This window comes from Monodon monoceros, unplaced genomic scaffold (genome assembly GCF_005190385.1).
Source record: "Monodon monoceros isolate NGI ecotype Baffin Bay Population unplaced genomic scaffold, NGI_Narwhal_1 Super_Scaffold_8, whole genome shotgun sequence".
NCBI classification, from domain to species: domain Eukaryota; kingdom Metazoa; phylum Chordata; class Mammalia; order Artiodactyla; family Monodontidae; genus Monodon; species Monodon monoceros.
This window is the reverse complement of record NW_021703785.1, coordinates 63777843-63794639: the sequence shown is the minus strand read 5'-3', so window position 1 is coordinate 63794639 and position 16797 is coordinate 63777843. Positions and strand designations below refer to the sequence as shown.

The 16797-nt window shown below is 47.4% G+C and overlaps 1 pseudogene; it reads left to right on the top strand.

Annotated features, from left to right (window-relative positions):
- Positions 1-12812: 12812 nt before the first annotated feature.
- On the top strand, positions 12813-13553 carry LOC114888091 (annotated as a pseudogene).
- The last annotated feature ends 3244 nt before the right edge of the window (positions 13554-16797 follow it).

The window sequence follows — 16797 nt, the reverse complement described above, 5'->3', positions numbered from 1 at the left end:
GCTTGGAAAGGATTAAGCCCTGGGAGAATGAGCATGAGCAGGAAGAGGAGGGAAGAAGATGGAGCTGACCCTTGACAATGCTGAGGGTCAGTCACTCGTGGAGGAACCTGAGAGAGAGCAGCCTGAGAAAGAGTCTCAAGGGAGAACAGTCAGCAGAACCAAGAACTGGAGCGACACCAGTAACGTGGAGATGAAAATGGGCCAGGATTTAGACATCGCTGGGAAGTGGTGGCAGCAGGAGTTGTGTTTCTGAGACTTGAATTGTAGTTGGAGGACGTGAAAGTGGACGCTCGAAGTGTCACTTATTCTCTTTGGGAATGTGAATGCCAACAAGACAGAGACCTGGTGGCACTTCTTGGAAGTTTAGGGTCCATTGATCATTTATTTTAAAGCCATAGAGGGTCTTGTTGAATATGCTTGTACATCAGAAAAGACAGAGCCAGCAGAAAGGAAGTGATTTGGTGAGACAGGAAATCATTAGCAGGAGACTAAAGGCGTGGAGGAGAGAGGATTGGAGTCCAGATGGAAGGTGGAATCTCACACAGGGAGGGCCCTATCTTCCTCCAAGACCAGAGGGAAGAGGCGAGGATGGCCGAGGTGTGGGTGAGCTTGAGGGAGCCTGGCAGGAGGCTGAGGTGTCTCCTTTGAGGGCCTCCACATTTTCTCTGTAGCAGCAGGCGAGGTCGCCTGGGAGGTGGAGGTGTGGTGGGCAGCAGGGATTGGATAGGTTCTTGCAGGAGTGAGGGGGAGCGTCTCAGGAGGAAGAGGTCTGCTGAGGGGCTTTGAGAGAGCAGCCAACCGTGGGGGCTCTGACTTTGCCATGAGATCTGGCGGGCTTTCCTCCCGCAGCCCCCAGCAGGCCCGGGAGAGGGGAGGAGGCAGGTGGGTGGGTGGAAGAAAGAGGGGTGTGGAGGCTGAGGTGAGACCGTGGCTGAAGTGATGAGCTGTGGTCTAGGGAGGGACCCAGGCCACAGGCTGAGGGAACAGGCCCCGGAGAAGGGAGGGAGGGAGAGAATGGAAAATCAGGGCTTGCGGCCAGCGAGTGGGAGGAGGGAGTGTGGGGTGTCTTTGAGGAGCAGCTTGGTGATGACAAGACCTGGGTGTGGCCGGGGGCGTGAGTGGTGGACCCAGCAGGGGTGTAGGAAGCGAAGCAGGGTATTCCAGGACGCCAGAGGAGGAGGCGCCCCCTCGGAGACCTTAGCCAAAGCCAAGCCAAAATCATGTCCAGTGTGTCAGAGGACAGGTCCTGCCCAGAGCGTGGGAGCCAGTGAGCAGCAAGGAAGTGAGTGGGTGGTGGGGCTGACACAGGAGGAGGGAGGGGAACGGAGCAGAAGGGGGACAGGGTGAAGGCACCGGGATGGGGACAGGCTGGTGCTGGCAGAGGGGTGGGGGCCACACTTTCAGAGAGAAGCAGTACCTGGCATAGCCCACTGTGGTTTTCAGCCTTGCTTCTGGATTGGACCGTGAGCTCGGCACGCACCTCTGTTAGAGGGAGAGGACTCTGCTGGAGCCCAAACTCCGTACAAAGCTTTAGCCTTACAATTTTTAACTAGCGTAAAGCAAAGTCCTCGCGCACAATTTATTCCCATGATATGACTGATTAGGGTGTTGTGCTGAAACAAAATCATTGTTTCTGTCACAAATATAGTCCAGTCTGCTGCAGTGCCGTCTCTTTTCACTCTGGCTCTTGCCCTTTGTCCTCATGAGGATTCGAATTCTCCTGCCACTAGTTGCTGTTTGATCTAGGGGAACCCTTTGTGCAGTTCCAAAGGCACCTGATTTCCACTGGAGGGACGTGAAATTTACATATCTCAGCTCCCAGCTGAGCCTCCCAGGCATGGATTTTCTCCTGCAGAAGAGCCCAGCCTTGCCCAAAGTCATGCCTCCTTCCAAGGTCAGCCCACCGCCAGTGACTTGTCAGTTTGGGAGAATAAAGCCCCAGCCACCTCTCCTACATGTGGGGCAATTCTGAAGGATCATCCCAGCTCCAGAGCTCCCCGGAGGGTTGGCTGAAGTCTTTGTTGTGACTGCCTCGCAGCTGAACTTTTTTTTCTGTTCTCTGCCCAGTTCTGCTGGCTTCACTCCCCCACAGTGTTGATCCTGAGAACCCCACCCCCACCCCACCCCCCGCAAACTTCCTTTTCCACCTCAGTTTGCTTCTTAGTACAGTAGCCAGATTTAGCAAATAAGACTGTAGGATGCCCAGGTAAATTTGAATTTCAGGTAAACAATGCATAATTTTTTAGTATGTCTCCAGTATTGCATGGGGCATACTTATGCTAAAAAACGGTTCATTGTTTTTGTGAAATTTTCAAATTTACCCAGGCATCCTATATTTTATCTGGCAATGCTGCTTCTTTGGAAGCCCAACCTGGATTACAAAATGAAGTTCATGGCCGTCATAGGTTGTGGAAGAGGAGCCCAGTGGTTTCCATGCTATGGAGGAGCACAGAGGTTATTGGAGGCACAAGAGCCAGGGGCATTTCAAGGTCAATGGGACACCCCATCTGGAGAATGGGTGGGGAGCAGGTATTGCTGATGAGGCTGAATGATTCTCAGAGATGGAGGTGAAACTGAACAGTTCTCCAGGAAGAACCCCTGCACTGCCTACCTGGAGGTAACCACCTTAGGTGAGGGCACCCGCAGCTCAGACAGGACCAGACTGAGCTACATGAGGCCAGGGGCACATCCCCATGACAATCACCAGGAGAGACTCTGCCTCCCTCCTGCTCTGATGGCGGAGGGGAGCCAGCTCTCACTGGAGAGGAGGAGTTTCAGAGCCAGATCATATCCCCTCCTCCACTTAAAGCAGTGATAGCCCCGGTTCAAAAATGAAGACATTTTAAATGATAAAGACTGAATCTTAAATGGCAATGTTAAACTATTTTAGTAACTGAGAATGATGGAAACTTATGCAATCTGGTCCAAATGGTGTGAGGAAGGGACCTGGCCCTTAGTGAGAAAGGAGGATTCAACATGGACCTTATCAAGGGGGAGTTACTAGGAAGAATAAGACCATTTCATGCTTATATCCAATGAGTTATACCTCTAATAAATCAGATAATTATTATTATCACACCAAAGGGCTTTTAAGCCTGAGAAACAAAGCCTCCTAATATTCTGAGCAAAGATGTCTGTTATTAACTCTTACCAGAGAAAGAGGAGGAAGGGTTGTAGTTTGGAAGAGACCCCCAGCCCTACTCCTTATCCAGCCCACCCCATTCTCCTGGCTCTTGGCCTCTTCCCATTGCACTCACTCTGGGGAGGCTGTTTGTTCCCAGAAATACATTCAGGTCTTCCTAAAGAGCTGCACTCAATCCCACTACTTCTTCGAGCTCTTCTTGCTTCTCCTGTGACTCCACAACTCTGCAAGTCATGGTGGTGTGGTGCAGCCAGTGGGGCTCTCTTGGGGGACATTGATGACTTGGTTGGTTCATGCCCTTGTTTACTGGTCTGGATCCTCATTGACCTCTTGACAGCACCTGAAGCAGCTGTCTGAGGACTTTTCCTTCAGAGTCCCTCCTCTTCTGGAGTATAAAGGATCTCCTACCTCTGAATATTCCCTACTTCTGTTGGTAACCCCACTTCTTTCTGCCTTGGGGAAGGTACTCAGTTCCCAGAAGTTCCATTCTCAGTGTCTCAACATCCTTGTCAACACTTGTTATTGTCTGTCTTTTTTCTTTTAGCCACCCTAGTGTATATGAAATAGTATCTCGTGGTTTTGATTTGCATTTTCTAATGACTAATGATGTTGGTCATCTTTTTACATGTTTATTGGTATTTGCATATCTTCTTTAGAGAAATGTCTATTAGAGTTATTTGTCCAGTTTTTCACTAGGTTACATGTCTATTTTTGAGTTGTAAGAATTATATAAATATTCTGGATACAAATTTCTTATCAGGTATATGATTTGTAAATATGTGGCCTTTTGTGACTGGCTTCTTTCACTTAGCTTTTGAATGATTTTGAGATTCATCCATGTTGTTTTGTGAATAGTAGTTCTTCCTTTTTATTGCTGAGTAATACTGCATATACAGAGGTACCTGGTCCATATATCTGTCTCTACCTGATGGACAATTGGGTTGTTTCTAGTCCTTAGCTACTGTGAAAAAAGCTGCTACAAATATTAGCATAGAAATCCTTCTATGGCTATATGTTCTTATTTCTCTTGGGTCAGTACTTACCTTTTGAATTTTGAACCTCTGGCTGGCTATGAGCCTAGCTAAAAACCAGGAATTCTAGTATAAAGAGAGAAAAGAATAGACACATGGGACAGCTAGCAGACTCTGCAATAATAACCCAAACACAAAACCCTGTCTTTTGTTGTACCAGTCAGGGTTCAACCAGGCAAGCAGAAACAGTAGGACACACACACACACACACACACAGGCAAGCAGAAACAATAGGACACACACACACACACACACACACACACACACACACACCCTTTAGAGATGTATCATGAGGAATTGGCCTTTAGGAAGGGAAATCAGAAGCAGGCTGGACCTACAGGCACAGGTGGAAGTTGTCCAGGTCCAGGGGAGTTTTGAGTCTTCTTTTAGGGCCTTCTGACTGATTAGGTTAGTTAGGCTAACCCAGGACAATCCTGAAAACCACAGGATTCATATCTACATCTTGGATATCCCATAGGACTGAGCATCATGCCTGCCGCTTAGAAGGCATTCATAGGCACAGCTGAAATCCTAAGGACCAGAGTTGGACACACGGGGGACATGAACTCTACTGTTTGTCCAATCACTGCCTTTGGCTGGACCTGGCTGAGACCCAAGAGAAGGGCAGGTCTGTCAGGCCCTGTGACTCCCACAGAGATCCTGGCTCCTGCACATTGGGATTGGCTTCTCAGCATGTTAGTACCTTTCCAATTTTCTGAAACAGTTGTTATTTTCCAAGACATATTACATATCTGCACAGCAGCACTGCTGCTTGTTCACACAGTTTCCTCTGAAAGTCTCTGGCAAACACCATCTGGCTTCAGGGAGGGGACTGATCATGGGTCTTGTGTTGCTCCACGGCCTCCTCCTCCAGGGGCTTTAACCTCTCCATAGGGACCCCAAGGAGAATGCCCTCCATGTATGTGGGTCCCATTCAGCCAAAACAGCATGTTGGTGCTGTTAGTCTGTGTGTGGCATCATCCCATTGATAAATCTAGGCCAACAGAAATGGTGCTTAGCTGCCTCTCTCGTGGATTCATCAAAGTTTCATGATCCTTTTCATCAGAACAGTTCCAGCAGGAAGTGGAGCTGTCGCTGTGTAGTCATCCCCGTCTCATCCCCTACAAGACTGTAAACTCCCTGGCAGGAGAAGTAATGTCTGGTTCCTGTCTGTATATGTCCTGCGTACCTGATTCTAAAGGGCGTTCGGCAAACGTTCGCTGATGATTAATGAGTGAGGGAGGGAAGGCATGAAGGAGGTCAGGAGGGGCCGGTCTCCGTTTCCTCCTATGCAAGGTCAGTAACTGAGCGGAATTAGAAGCTATAAAGGGCTATCCCAATGCAAGGCAGGGCTGGTAGTTGCACACTCAGCCCCTGTCCTTTTCTTTCGTTGAGCTCATTAGAGTTTGTACTCACATGTAACACACACCTTTCATTCTGCCTGCCTCTCCTTCTAGACTGTAAGCTCCATAAGAACAGGGACTGGGCCTGTTTCTCTCACCTGGCACTCAACAGGTACTCCATGAATATGAGTTAAATGAATAAACGTATTTGTCGTGTCATCTGGTGAGCATATTTGATTCAAAATAGAGCTTTCTAGGAAGACAAATGATCTCTGCTATAATCTCTTTCAGTTTAACTTCTAGTTCTGGTTTCCCCCAGACTTTAGATAGTCATTGTTTATTGAGTACCTGCTATGCACCAGGTATTTTCCTACACTCTTACATGTATACTTTTTAAAATGCTCCCAGCTTCTCTATGTAGGCTGATGCTCATTTTATAGCAGAGGAAAGAAAAGCATAGTGAGTTTAAGTACTTGCCCACTGATAAGTGGTGGAACCACCACATAATGGAAGTTAACTGTCCCATCCTCTGTGTCTAGACCGATAAGGCAGTAAATAAACTGATCTCAAGAATTTGGAAGGTGGGATGGAGCCCAGAGCTGAACTGACTCGCCTTAAAATTCATCACCTTGATATTTTACTCCATGTATGAAATGCCCAACAACATTCTTAAACTCCCCTCTCATTCAAAAATGTTTCTACATGTGCTTGACAATGCCTGGCAATCCCACTCCTAGGTATTTACCCTAAATAAGTGAAAACATATGATTTCACGAAGACCTGGCAATCCCATTCTTAGGTATTTACCCTAAATAAGTGAAAACATATGATTTCACAAAGACCTGTAAACAAATATTCATAGCAGCTTGATTCTCAATAGCTAAGAACTGGAAACAGCCTAAATATTCATCTACTGGGGAATGGATATACAAACTGCAGTGCATCCATATAGGGGAATACTACTCAGCAGTAAAAAGGAATGAACAGCTGGTACCTGCAGGAGCATGGACGAATCTGAAAGGCACTGTGCTAGATGGAATGAAACAGGCACAAAAGACTATATACAGTATATGAGTCCATTTGTATGACATTCTAGAAAAGGTAAAACTATAAGGACAAAAAGCAGATCAGTGATTGGGGTGGTGGTGCTGGAGGTGAAGAGGGGGAAGAGTTCACTGCAAGGGGACACAGGAAGCTTTTTGGGGGAGCAGGAGTGGAAACTTGATTGTGGCGATTACACTGTATATATTTGTCATCCAGCTGTACACTAGAGAGGATAAATTTTATTGTATGTAAATTATACCTCCATAAACCTGATTTTTTAAAAGCAACATTTTCCTTTTATTGCAGTGTAATAAAACTTTTTTCCTATTCATTTTTTTAAAAAATTCAAACGATAGCATCATTCTTAAAATACACGTAATTAAAAAATAACAATAGGAAAACCCAACTTGAAATGTGGGTACTAAACACATCCCACTGGGCGAGCTAAGCAAAGCTGCTTCTTCTACACCAGCTAGAATAGCTCCTCTGTCCAAGGGGCAGGGGTGGCTTGGGAAAGCATCTAATCCAGGGGTGTGTTTCTGCGGCTTGATGTTAATCAGATTCTGAATGACTGCACTGACCTTTGTTCTCCTTCTGGTGGAGCTGCCAACGCTCAGGGAAAACGTGTTTACGTTTAGCCAGTGCTGCAGGGTGCACGGTAGACGGTAGATGGTACTCACCCCAGGATTCAGGTGCGCCTGAGAAAACCAGAGGGAAGGATATAGGATTGACGCAAGAATGGCGGGTCAGTGTCAGGAGCTGAGCAACTGGACAGAAAGCGTGATGTCCCGGTTGAGCTCCGGACTCCCCTCTCAGGGACTGGTGTCATGGCCCCAGGCCTCAGAGGCAGCAACACAAATAAATAGAAGAGCTGTTTCATTAAAATCTCCATAAGACGTGGTGAGCTCTGGGCGCAGTCTTCTGTGACCCCTGGAACAGACGAGGCCACGTGTTAAAGACAAGATTGCCCCTGAGGCCAGTTTCTGGAACAGGGCAGCTGAGGGTCAACCAGGGCAGCCACCAGCTGCAGGGTGATGTCAGGCCTCAGCAGCGTCAGCAGCTTTGCAGGTTCAGAGACTCGATTTGGGGTGGGAGAACTGGGGCAGCAGGAAGCTGGTGCAAACTGAGGTAGGAAGTCTGCTGGAGCCCCGGGGGCCTGATGATTAGCGAGGTGGGGAGGGGGGAGGACAGGCAGGCTGGGGTTCCTGCAAAGCGGGTAGATCCTGAGTTAAGGAAAAATTTCTCTCTCACTATTATAATTACTCCCTGTATCCCTCCCTGAGTCCTCCAGCTGGCATGTGGCTGGGGATAGCACAGCCCATGGACACGACTTTTAAGTAGCTGGATTCTGTGCTAACATGGTTGTGCAGTCACTTTCCTTCTCTTCAAAAATTCCCACCTGCACTATCTATAAATCTCCTTAAAGGTTCTGCCTCTGCGTGCATTTCCCAGGAGCTCTGGTGCATAGCAACTGAATTAGCATCCAGGCCTGCTTAATTAATAAAACGAGCCTGTGTACATTTGCAATCCTTCCATGCAATTATGGCATTGCTCCCATTCCTACATGGAATTCAGCCTGTTAGCATGAAAAAACCACGGTGCATCAGACAATTATTTTGTCCTTAAAAACATTTTTAAAAATTCATCTTGTTTTGTCTGAGACCTTTTGGTCATTTTTGTTGTTGTTGCTGTTCTGAATTGTGCTTGCTCTGGTTGGTAGCTGAGAAGTCCCTGGCTTGGCACAAAACAAAACCTAATATATGTTGAAATAGTTGTGACCTCAGGTCTGTTGTGTGATCTCTCTCCCTGAGCCTTAATTTTGCCATATTTAAATGAAGATAATAATACCACTTCTGTAGGATCGAGGTGAGGATTAGATACACTACATGTAAAACATGTAATATATTATAGCTATAAAGGAGATTTAGCATTTTATACCTCATACAAATGCTGGGAAGGAATAAAGACCTGTCTTTTAATCCTAGATATGCCACTAAATTGTTGACTGTCAAGAAGATCCTTTAACCTCTCTCTCTTTTCGTAGAGAAACTAAATCTGGTGCCCACAGGATTTTTGCAAACATTAAATAAGATGATATAGACAAAGGCATGTTAAAAAGTAGGAATGGTTATTCCATTTCTGTAGCTTTGGAATCATTGTGCTTCCTTCAGAGTTAACCAAACTTTCCTTGCCCTGAGAACTAATCCCTCCTTGGCTATAGAATCAATGTGTATTTCTATAAGAGCTCACCTGTACAGTCCATAGATGAGTATAGCCTATCTATGTACATTTCAAGTATAGCTCATATGTACACTCATCTCAACTCAGCCTGAGTTCAGTGGGAGCGTTCCCAAGCCCAGTTGGGGGTCTCATGTCACTTCTGAGAAAAAGAAACATGCCCGTGTCCATAAATAAACATTGTTGTCCTTTCTTTTTCTTTCTTTCTTTTTTTTTTTTCTTTCCCTAGGAATTGCTGCACAAGTTCCCTCTTCTGCACCTCAATCTATTGGGAACTGCGCATATTTATTTATTTATTTTGCTCCTCCATGCTCATTGGAGGCGGTCTTCCCTCTCCCTAACTTTTGGAACTGTCACTCTTTGTAGATCATTCTTATTAAGCATTAACTTGGTGAATGGATGAGCGTCACTTGGGAACAGCTCTGGAATATTGCAAAACATAAAGCAGTCCGTGCAAACATCTGCAAAATTTGGCAATTACTGTTGGTTTCAATGAGCTCAGGGCCAAGTTCTTGACAGGCCTTGAGGTCCTCAGAGAATGCTGCCTGGGGAAGATTTATTTGGGGGAAAGGGCGAGAAATGTCACTTTGCCCTTCAGGTGGGAGGTAGACTCCGTCAGCATTTGCAAGCATGAGTCATCATCTGATCTTAACCCTCATGGTATTGTCTAAACTGCCCTCATCCTCATTCCAAGTCCTTGTTGTGGCTTTGAAAGAAGCTTAAAGCCCAGGGCCAGGGGCTTCCCTGGTGGCGCAATGGTTAAGAATCTGCCTGCCAATGCAGGGGACACGGGTTCGAGCTCTGGTCTGGGAAGATCCCACATGCCGCGGAGCAACTAAGCCCGTGCGCCACAACTACTGAGCCTGCGCTCTAGAGCCCACAAACCACAACAACTGAAGCCCGTGCACCTAGAGCCCATGCTCTGCAACAAGAGAAGCCACCACAATGAGAAGCCCACGCACTGCAATGAAGAGTAGCCCCCGCTCACCGCAACTAGAGAAAGCCTGCAGGCAGCAATGAAGACTCAGTGCAGCCAAAAATAAATAAATAAATAAATTTATCAAAAAAACCCCCAAAACCCAGGGCCATTCCTTGAGGGTTGGGGGAGCAGGCAGCTCTCCGGGCTGGGCCCTAGGTCTCTGGGTTCCCCTGACTGCACTGTCCTCCTACCACCTCTGGGACCAGCGGCCTGTTGAGGCTTACATCCCACTCTCCATCCCTCTGGAGAGCTCTAGGCTCCAGCTTTCGCACCTCCTTTGAGACCCCCAAGCCTTCTCATGGAGGCCCTGGCTGGTAACAAGAGTCTGTCTCCCCAGCTGGCAGCTCTGGTGGGCTGGGGGCGTGCCTACGGCCCCCACCGACACACAGTGAGATTTCAGCAGGTGAGATGGCGTGGTCCCTTCCTGAGTCTCCAGCAGCGTGCTCGGATTACTTACTTATTTTCAGAGCGTGGCTTTTGCTCTTCATGTTTTGCATACTCATTAGGCAGGAAGAGAGATCAGGCCCCTTTCTTAGCAACTGATTCTTACTAATTCCAGGAATCGGGACCCAAAGTGATGCTATTTGGGGTCTATGAAAGGGATGCTGTATTTAGATCTTCTTTCCCTGGTCTTATAAAGGCCAAGTTTCACGGTTCTAAAATCATTTTCCTCTCACATTTGGACCTTGAGATGTTGAATCCCTGTTTGAGATCTTTGATAAAACATTGTCACAAGTTTCAGAGTATTCACTTAAAAGCCGAGCACAATTCTCTGTAGCTTATAAAATCCAGTGTGCATAGAATGGCTAGGATTTGGCCATCGTGGCAGAACCACGTTAGGACTTTCGTGGGTCCCAGGCACTTTTGCTTTCCTGGGCTCCTACCTCTATAAAAATAAGTAAATACATAATATTATTTATGCCTTTGTTGGTATAAGACAACTATAATCCAAGCTGGGTTCATTATTATTACCTTTTTTTTTCTTTTTCTGATTTTAAAAGAAAAGTAAGAATAGTTTCAGGGCCCTGGAATGTATCATGGGTCCCAGGCACTCTTCCTGCCATGCTCAGTGCAGAAGTCAGCCCTGTACCAAGCCTAACAGAGGCTCACCATGGGTCTTGGTGGCTTTGCAACCTTGCCTGGAACCCAGAAGATTCTCACTCCCTGCACTGTGGCGCGGAGCTGGGTTTGCTTGTTTCTCTATTCCTCTCTCCCTCCTCCCCACAGACGGATCAGAACTATCCCAAGGCAAGAGATCACGTCTTATTTATCTTTGAATCCCACTCTCACGCCTACCTTCTTTAGATATTCAAAAACATTTTGTGGAATTAAACTGAAGTTCTAAGGTAAAATTTCACGGCTGCATGGTGAAGATGGGGGGTTAGGCAGTCAGCCAGTTAATGACACTGACAAGAGGCCACGTGTGCACCGTGCTTTGAGATGTTCCAAGAGAAAAGGGGTGGCACCTGTTCCCCCAACTGTTCACAACAGAATAGAGGGGACACATAAGGAACAAAACGGTCACGTGGTCAAGCCGTGTGGCACCCTCGTTAGGAGCATGGACTCAGAGCCCTTCAGCCCGACCTTGACCCCTAGCCTTCCTGCCTATCAGCTCTGAGGCCCTGGAGAAGTTCTTGAAACTTCGTAAGGTTTTCTCACTTTTGATTAGGAGTAATAATAATAACAGCAACCTCATTCAAAGAGATAGTGCATGTGAAGATATTAGGGCATCACGGCCTGGGACATAAAGAGCGTTAGATATGTTAGTTCTTCTTACTAGTGGTGGTCTTGACCCATATTGGTGTTGAATTATCACCTGTCTCTTACTGGCTGCAGCCACAGCCCCAGACATTTCTGCCAATCAACTCAAATAGTGCATGTTCAAAACTGAGCTCCTTTTCTTACGTTGAAACACATGTTCTGTGTCCTTTTCTCCTGTACTGGAAGCTCCTTGAGGGCAGGCCCGTCTATGCCTTTCATCTTTGGTGTCCTGGAGCCTAGTAAATCCCCTTCACGGGAGGTGTGAAATGGTTACCCAGTGATGTTCCCAAGTGGCGGCAGCCTAGAAGGTATGTGGAGATTGAACCAGAGATGTGTGGCTGAGTTGGGGCTCATGGGGGATCAGCTGAGCACAGATTTCTATGGTTTTTCCAACAAGCTACATCATATCCACCTCTTTGCTGCCTCAGAGAAGGGCTGAGATTTCGCATTAGAGAGAGAGGCATGGGGTTGGGGGAGCAGAAGTCAATCTGGAAGCAAACTTTTTGCAGAGCATATAGTGGAGCCACACTGAGGCAGCAGATGAAAACGGAAGGTGAAAGACTGTGCTTAAAGTGAACTTGGAACTTCATTTAGGGATAAAAACTTCAGTGTGGTTGAATAACATTTTTGAGATATTAACTGATTTTAAAAATCTCTCTCCTGGTAATCCTACTCCTTCCCTTGTCTCCCCACATTCCGCATGGCCTGGGGTGGGGGTGGGTGGATGACACAACTGCAAAAATGTAGATGGCACCTTGCCTTGCTACCCAGAGAGGAAGCCATACAGCATTGTGCTGGGTTCCCATGGTAACTTAAGGGAAACTTTCACCATGTCAGGAGCCCTTGATGTCCTGCAAATGAAGGAGAAAGATGTCCTCAAATTTCTCACAGCAGGAATGCACTAAAGTGGCACCCACCTTGACTTCTTAGTATGTATGTATGTATGTATGTATGTATTTATTTATTTTTGGCTGCGTTGGGTCTTTGTTGTTGCGCACGGGCTTTCTCTAGTTGTGGCAAGCGAGGGCTACTCTTCGTTGCAGTGCGCGGGCTTCCCGCTGCGGTGGCTTCTCTTGTTGCGGAGCACAGGCTCTAGGCGCATGGGCTTCAATAGTTGTGGCACGCAGGCTCAGTAGTTGTGGCGCACGGGCTTAGCAGCTCCAAGGCATGTGGGATCTTCCTGGGACACCAGGGATTGAACCCATGTCCCCTGCATTGGCAGGCGGATCCTTAACCACTGTGCCACCAGGGAAGTCCCCCACCTTGACTTCTAAATGGAACGGTACATCTACAAAAGAAGTGATGGCTTCTACATCATAAATCTGAAGAGAACCTGGGAGTAGCTTCTGCTGGCAGCTTGTGCCATTGTTGCCATTGCAAACCTGGCAGATGTCAGTGTCACATCTTCCAGGAAGACCAACTAGCGAGTGAGCTGTGCTGGTATCTGATCTGATCTGGGCAGCTTTCCAGGAGCCAAGACTTCTGCTGGCTCCTGATCCTAGGCTGCCCACCAGCCTCTCCCAGAGGCTCTTACGTTAACCAGCCCCATCGCCCCACATAACACAGCCTCACCTTTGTGCCATGTGGACATTGCCATCCGTGCAACAAGGGAGCGCCTCGGCACGTCTGATGTGGTGGATACTGGCTGGGGAAGTTAAGCACCATCCCATGTCAACACCCATGGAGGTGATGCCTGATCTCTACTTCTGCAGAGCTCCTAAAGAGACCAGGCAGGCAGGACAGGTCACTGCTGGAAGGGCTGTGGCCGAGGAGGAACGTCAGGGTGAATGGACTACTCCAGCTCCCCACCTTACTGCTACTCGATCCGAGGTTGCAGGCAGATGCGCAGGCGAGGTGCCCTCTGTGCCTGCTCAGTGGTTCGCTAGCGAGGCCTAGAGCGCTCAGCCGGCCGCTGAAGATGGGTCTGCACTCCCGCTGCTCAGGCCACCAAATGGGGAGGAACCACCATGGTTCCTCTGTTCTTCCCCAGACTCTTAAACAAAAAATGGAAATAAGGTTGATGAAAATAAACACTTTCTTTTCAAAAAAAATTGTAGAAGGCAGAAAGAAGAGCTACCTCCTTCACGGTTTCCCAAAGCCTAAACCCATTAAGGATATCTTTTGCGCCTCCAAAGCTAACCTGAAGGTACAAGGAATTCCTTTAAGGAAAAAACCTCAAGGGTGGAAAGTGTATTCCCCCGCTAGTGTCTTAAAAAAATGCTCCACAGGACTTGGAGTGGAGTCCCAGGGTGGCTGCCCTGACCGTTTTCCTGGACAGAGTCAGTCCTAGAAGCTGAGACCCTGGAGAGGGTTTGCAGGCCAGGCTGGGGCCCATGGGAGCAGCAAAGGGAACTCACTGCTATGTCTCTGCTTGGCAAAGGCAGCCTTGAACCTGAGATGCTATGTGGACAGGCTCAGTAGACACCACAGATGGGACCTTCATTGACAGATGACTCAAGGACCAAATCCCCTCCAACCTCCCTCAACATTAGTCAAATTCATGGAGCTTTAATACCACCCTGGGGAAAACGAGGAGAGGAAACCCAGAATAAATGGAAAATATGTTTCTGACCATCAGGTCGAAATTAAAATAGAAATAAAATTATAGAAAAAATTTAAAATTGTATATTTCTTAGACCACCATGTTCACAGATGAGACTCAGTCTGGTGACAGTAGCTGGGACCCATGTCAAAGATGCCAGCCCAACAGAGACAGTCCCCCAGGACGGCAAATGGCCTGGACCCAGAGAGGATGAATAGGAGAGTCGAGCAAGGGCAGGAGGAAAAACATCTCTGCTGGAGACAGAGTCATTTTGATCACACTGGCTGAGGCTCCTTTGTGAGGAGGGGTGAGGACATGGAAAAACGGTAGTGAGTAGTGTACTATCTTCTCTTTCCAAAGTGTGGGTCAGTTGTTTCAAGCAAATCTTCTTGGCAGCTTAATAAAAATCTGAGTTAAAGAAGTCTTCCAAGGATGCTTGTCTCTCACAGCGAGGACCAGGTGGATTCTGCTCGACTGTCGGTGTCAAGATCTTGGTGTCCAACGTGGGTACCACCAGGGGAGAAGCCTCCCTGTGTGGTCAGGAATGCCTCCCCAGCCTAGTTTATTGTGACTCGTTTTGTTGCCTGGCATGTAGTAGGTGGTCGGTCAGTGTTGAATGACTGAATGAAGGTCTGACCTTCTCTGGAGCCTGCCTGCTCCTGGTCGCTCCAGGGAATAGAATTGCCCCTCTGCAGCCAGGCCCTCAGGCACCAGAGCTGCTAGTGATGTTTCTGGCCCATAGCTACCTAGATACCTGGGGACTCTCCAGGTGGCTCATCCTCCAGGACTGAGTCAGACAGTGCCTTATTTTGAAAGCCTTTCACCCCCAGCTCTTGCCCAAACACCCTGTTTTATAGGCCCATTGACTTTCTTCCCTTACTAGTCTGTAATCACTAAACCATGACAAATATATCCCCAGCACAATGCCTGGCAAATGTTTGCAGAATTAAATGATAATGTGCTAAGATCACGCCAGATGAGCCCAGCCAATGAAGGCCAGGCAGTGCTTCCCAGACCTAGCTCAGCATCAAGTGGCAGTAAATTCATCATCTCTGATCTGTGCTACTTTTCACAAGGTGCTTTACACGGCTAATAACCTCCATTTCTGAAGTCTTTGAATTTCTAGTAGGAAACCTCTATGTCAAGCGAGCCAACCTGGCTGGTGTTCCCATATGCTCAGGCCAGAGCAGCAGGCTCTACCATGCACTATGGTGCCCTAAGTGGAAAGGAAAAGAGAGGGGAGGGGAGGAGTTTCTGATTATCTTCAAGGGATGCCTGAAGCTAAGAGAAAAACCATGGGGCTCAGCAAACAAACTGCAGCAGAGCAGATGCTACAGGCCTAGTTAGCTGCCTCTTCAACTCGCTGGGGGCCTGTGACAGGGATCTTTCTGGTCCCTGGGCCAGTCCCTGGGGAATGAGATGATGCGCAGGTGCCCCCTGGTGGTCGTCCTACAAACTGCAAGGCTCCAAAAGCAGGATGGTCTCCAGCAGAGAATGGCGTGTCTACCCAGAGGAGCGGCATCACCTGTTAGAGAAAGAAAAGAATCAATCGGGACAGGGGAGCCAGAGTGCCTTAATTAAGTGCCTGACATAGTGGGATGCCTTCTCAGTAAGTCTATGCCCAGTTAGTCTATGTGGATTGATTTTGTGATTACATCTTGAAGTCCGGCCACTAGGAGCCTTGATAAAATCTTTACATCTACATTAATCAGGGAGTCCAGGTAAGCAGCACGGAACACTTGCCAGATGCGTCCAGCAGATGAAGGCCTCCACTGAGGAGCTCAGTGTTCCCAGGGTCAGCATTAATTGTCAGGTTCAGTAACCAAAAAGGAGTGAACAGTGAGATTAGGGGTGGGGATTCAGATGGGGCTAGCATGGACATGCCTAGAGAACTTGCAGAGAAACCATCAAAGCCAGGGGCTGGAGAAGAGCCACGGCCTCCATTCCTGAGCTCTCAGCAACAGGAAGAACCCCCAAATGCAGGAGTGCAGAGATGGGGTCCAGAACAGGCCACTGCCAGTTGGCTCTAAAAGAGCATCAGGACTTTCCCAAAGAAGCAGGAATTATTTCACTAAATAGGACCTATCCTAACGGGGAAACCCAAGGCTCTTTTCATTTGCATACACAGATGAATCATTCTGTTAAGTAATAAATCTTTTTACAGTTCCTGCACCAGGAAGTTAAGTGTTAATGTGATGCATTTAACCAAAGGGATTTTAGAAAGCAAGGCATTGCATAGTTCATAGGTAGACAAGACATGTGGGCAGATTTTTCTTACCATGAAACAAATGGGTTGCAAATAATAATGATTTCATACCTCGAGCCCTGTTCAAGAATTTGGAGGACCAGACTCTAAACCTAGAGTCCAAATGATCATGTAGTTTGAACTGTTTCATCATAAAATTAGAGCTTGTATGTCCACAGTTTTTTTGCTTATGCCTGTAAAAGTTACCAAAGGAGTTGTTTACATAGTGTAGCTAAGAGTTTGCTACACAAGGGTGGAAAAGCACACCCTTGTTAACCAAATCAAAATTTTTGAAACATGAGCTAAATGTGCTTTATGTATTATAATGGTCACACACCCATTTAATGGATGATTACAATGAGGCTTTTAGGCTCTTGCTAGATGGTTCATGAAATGGGGAAAGAACACAGGGAACCTGGCTTTCCTCCATCCGTTCACATGGAGGATGCACGTTTCACCATGTGTGTGCCTT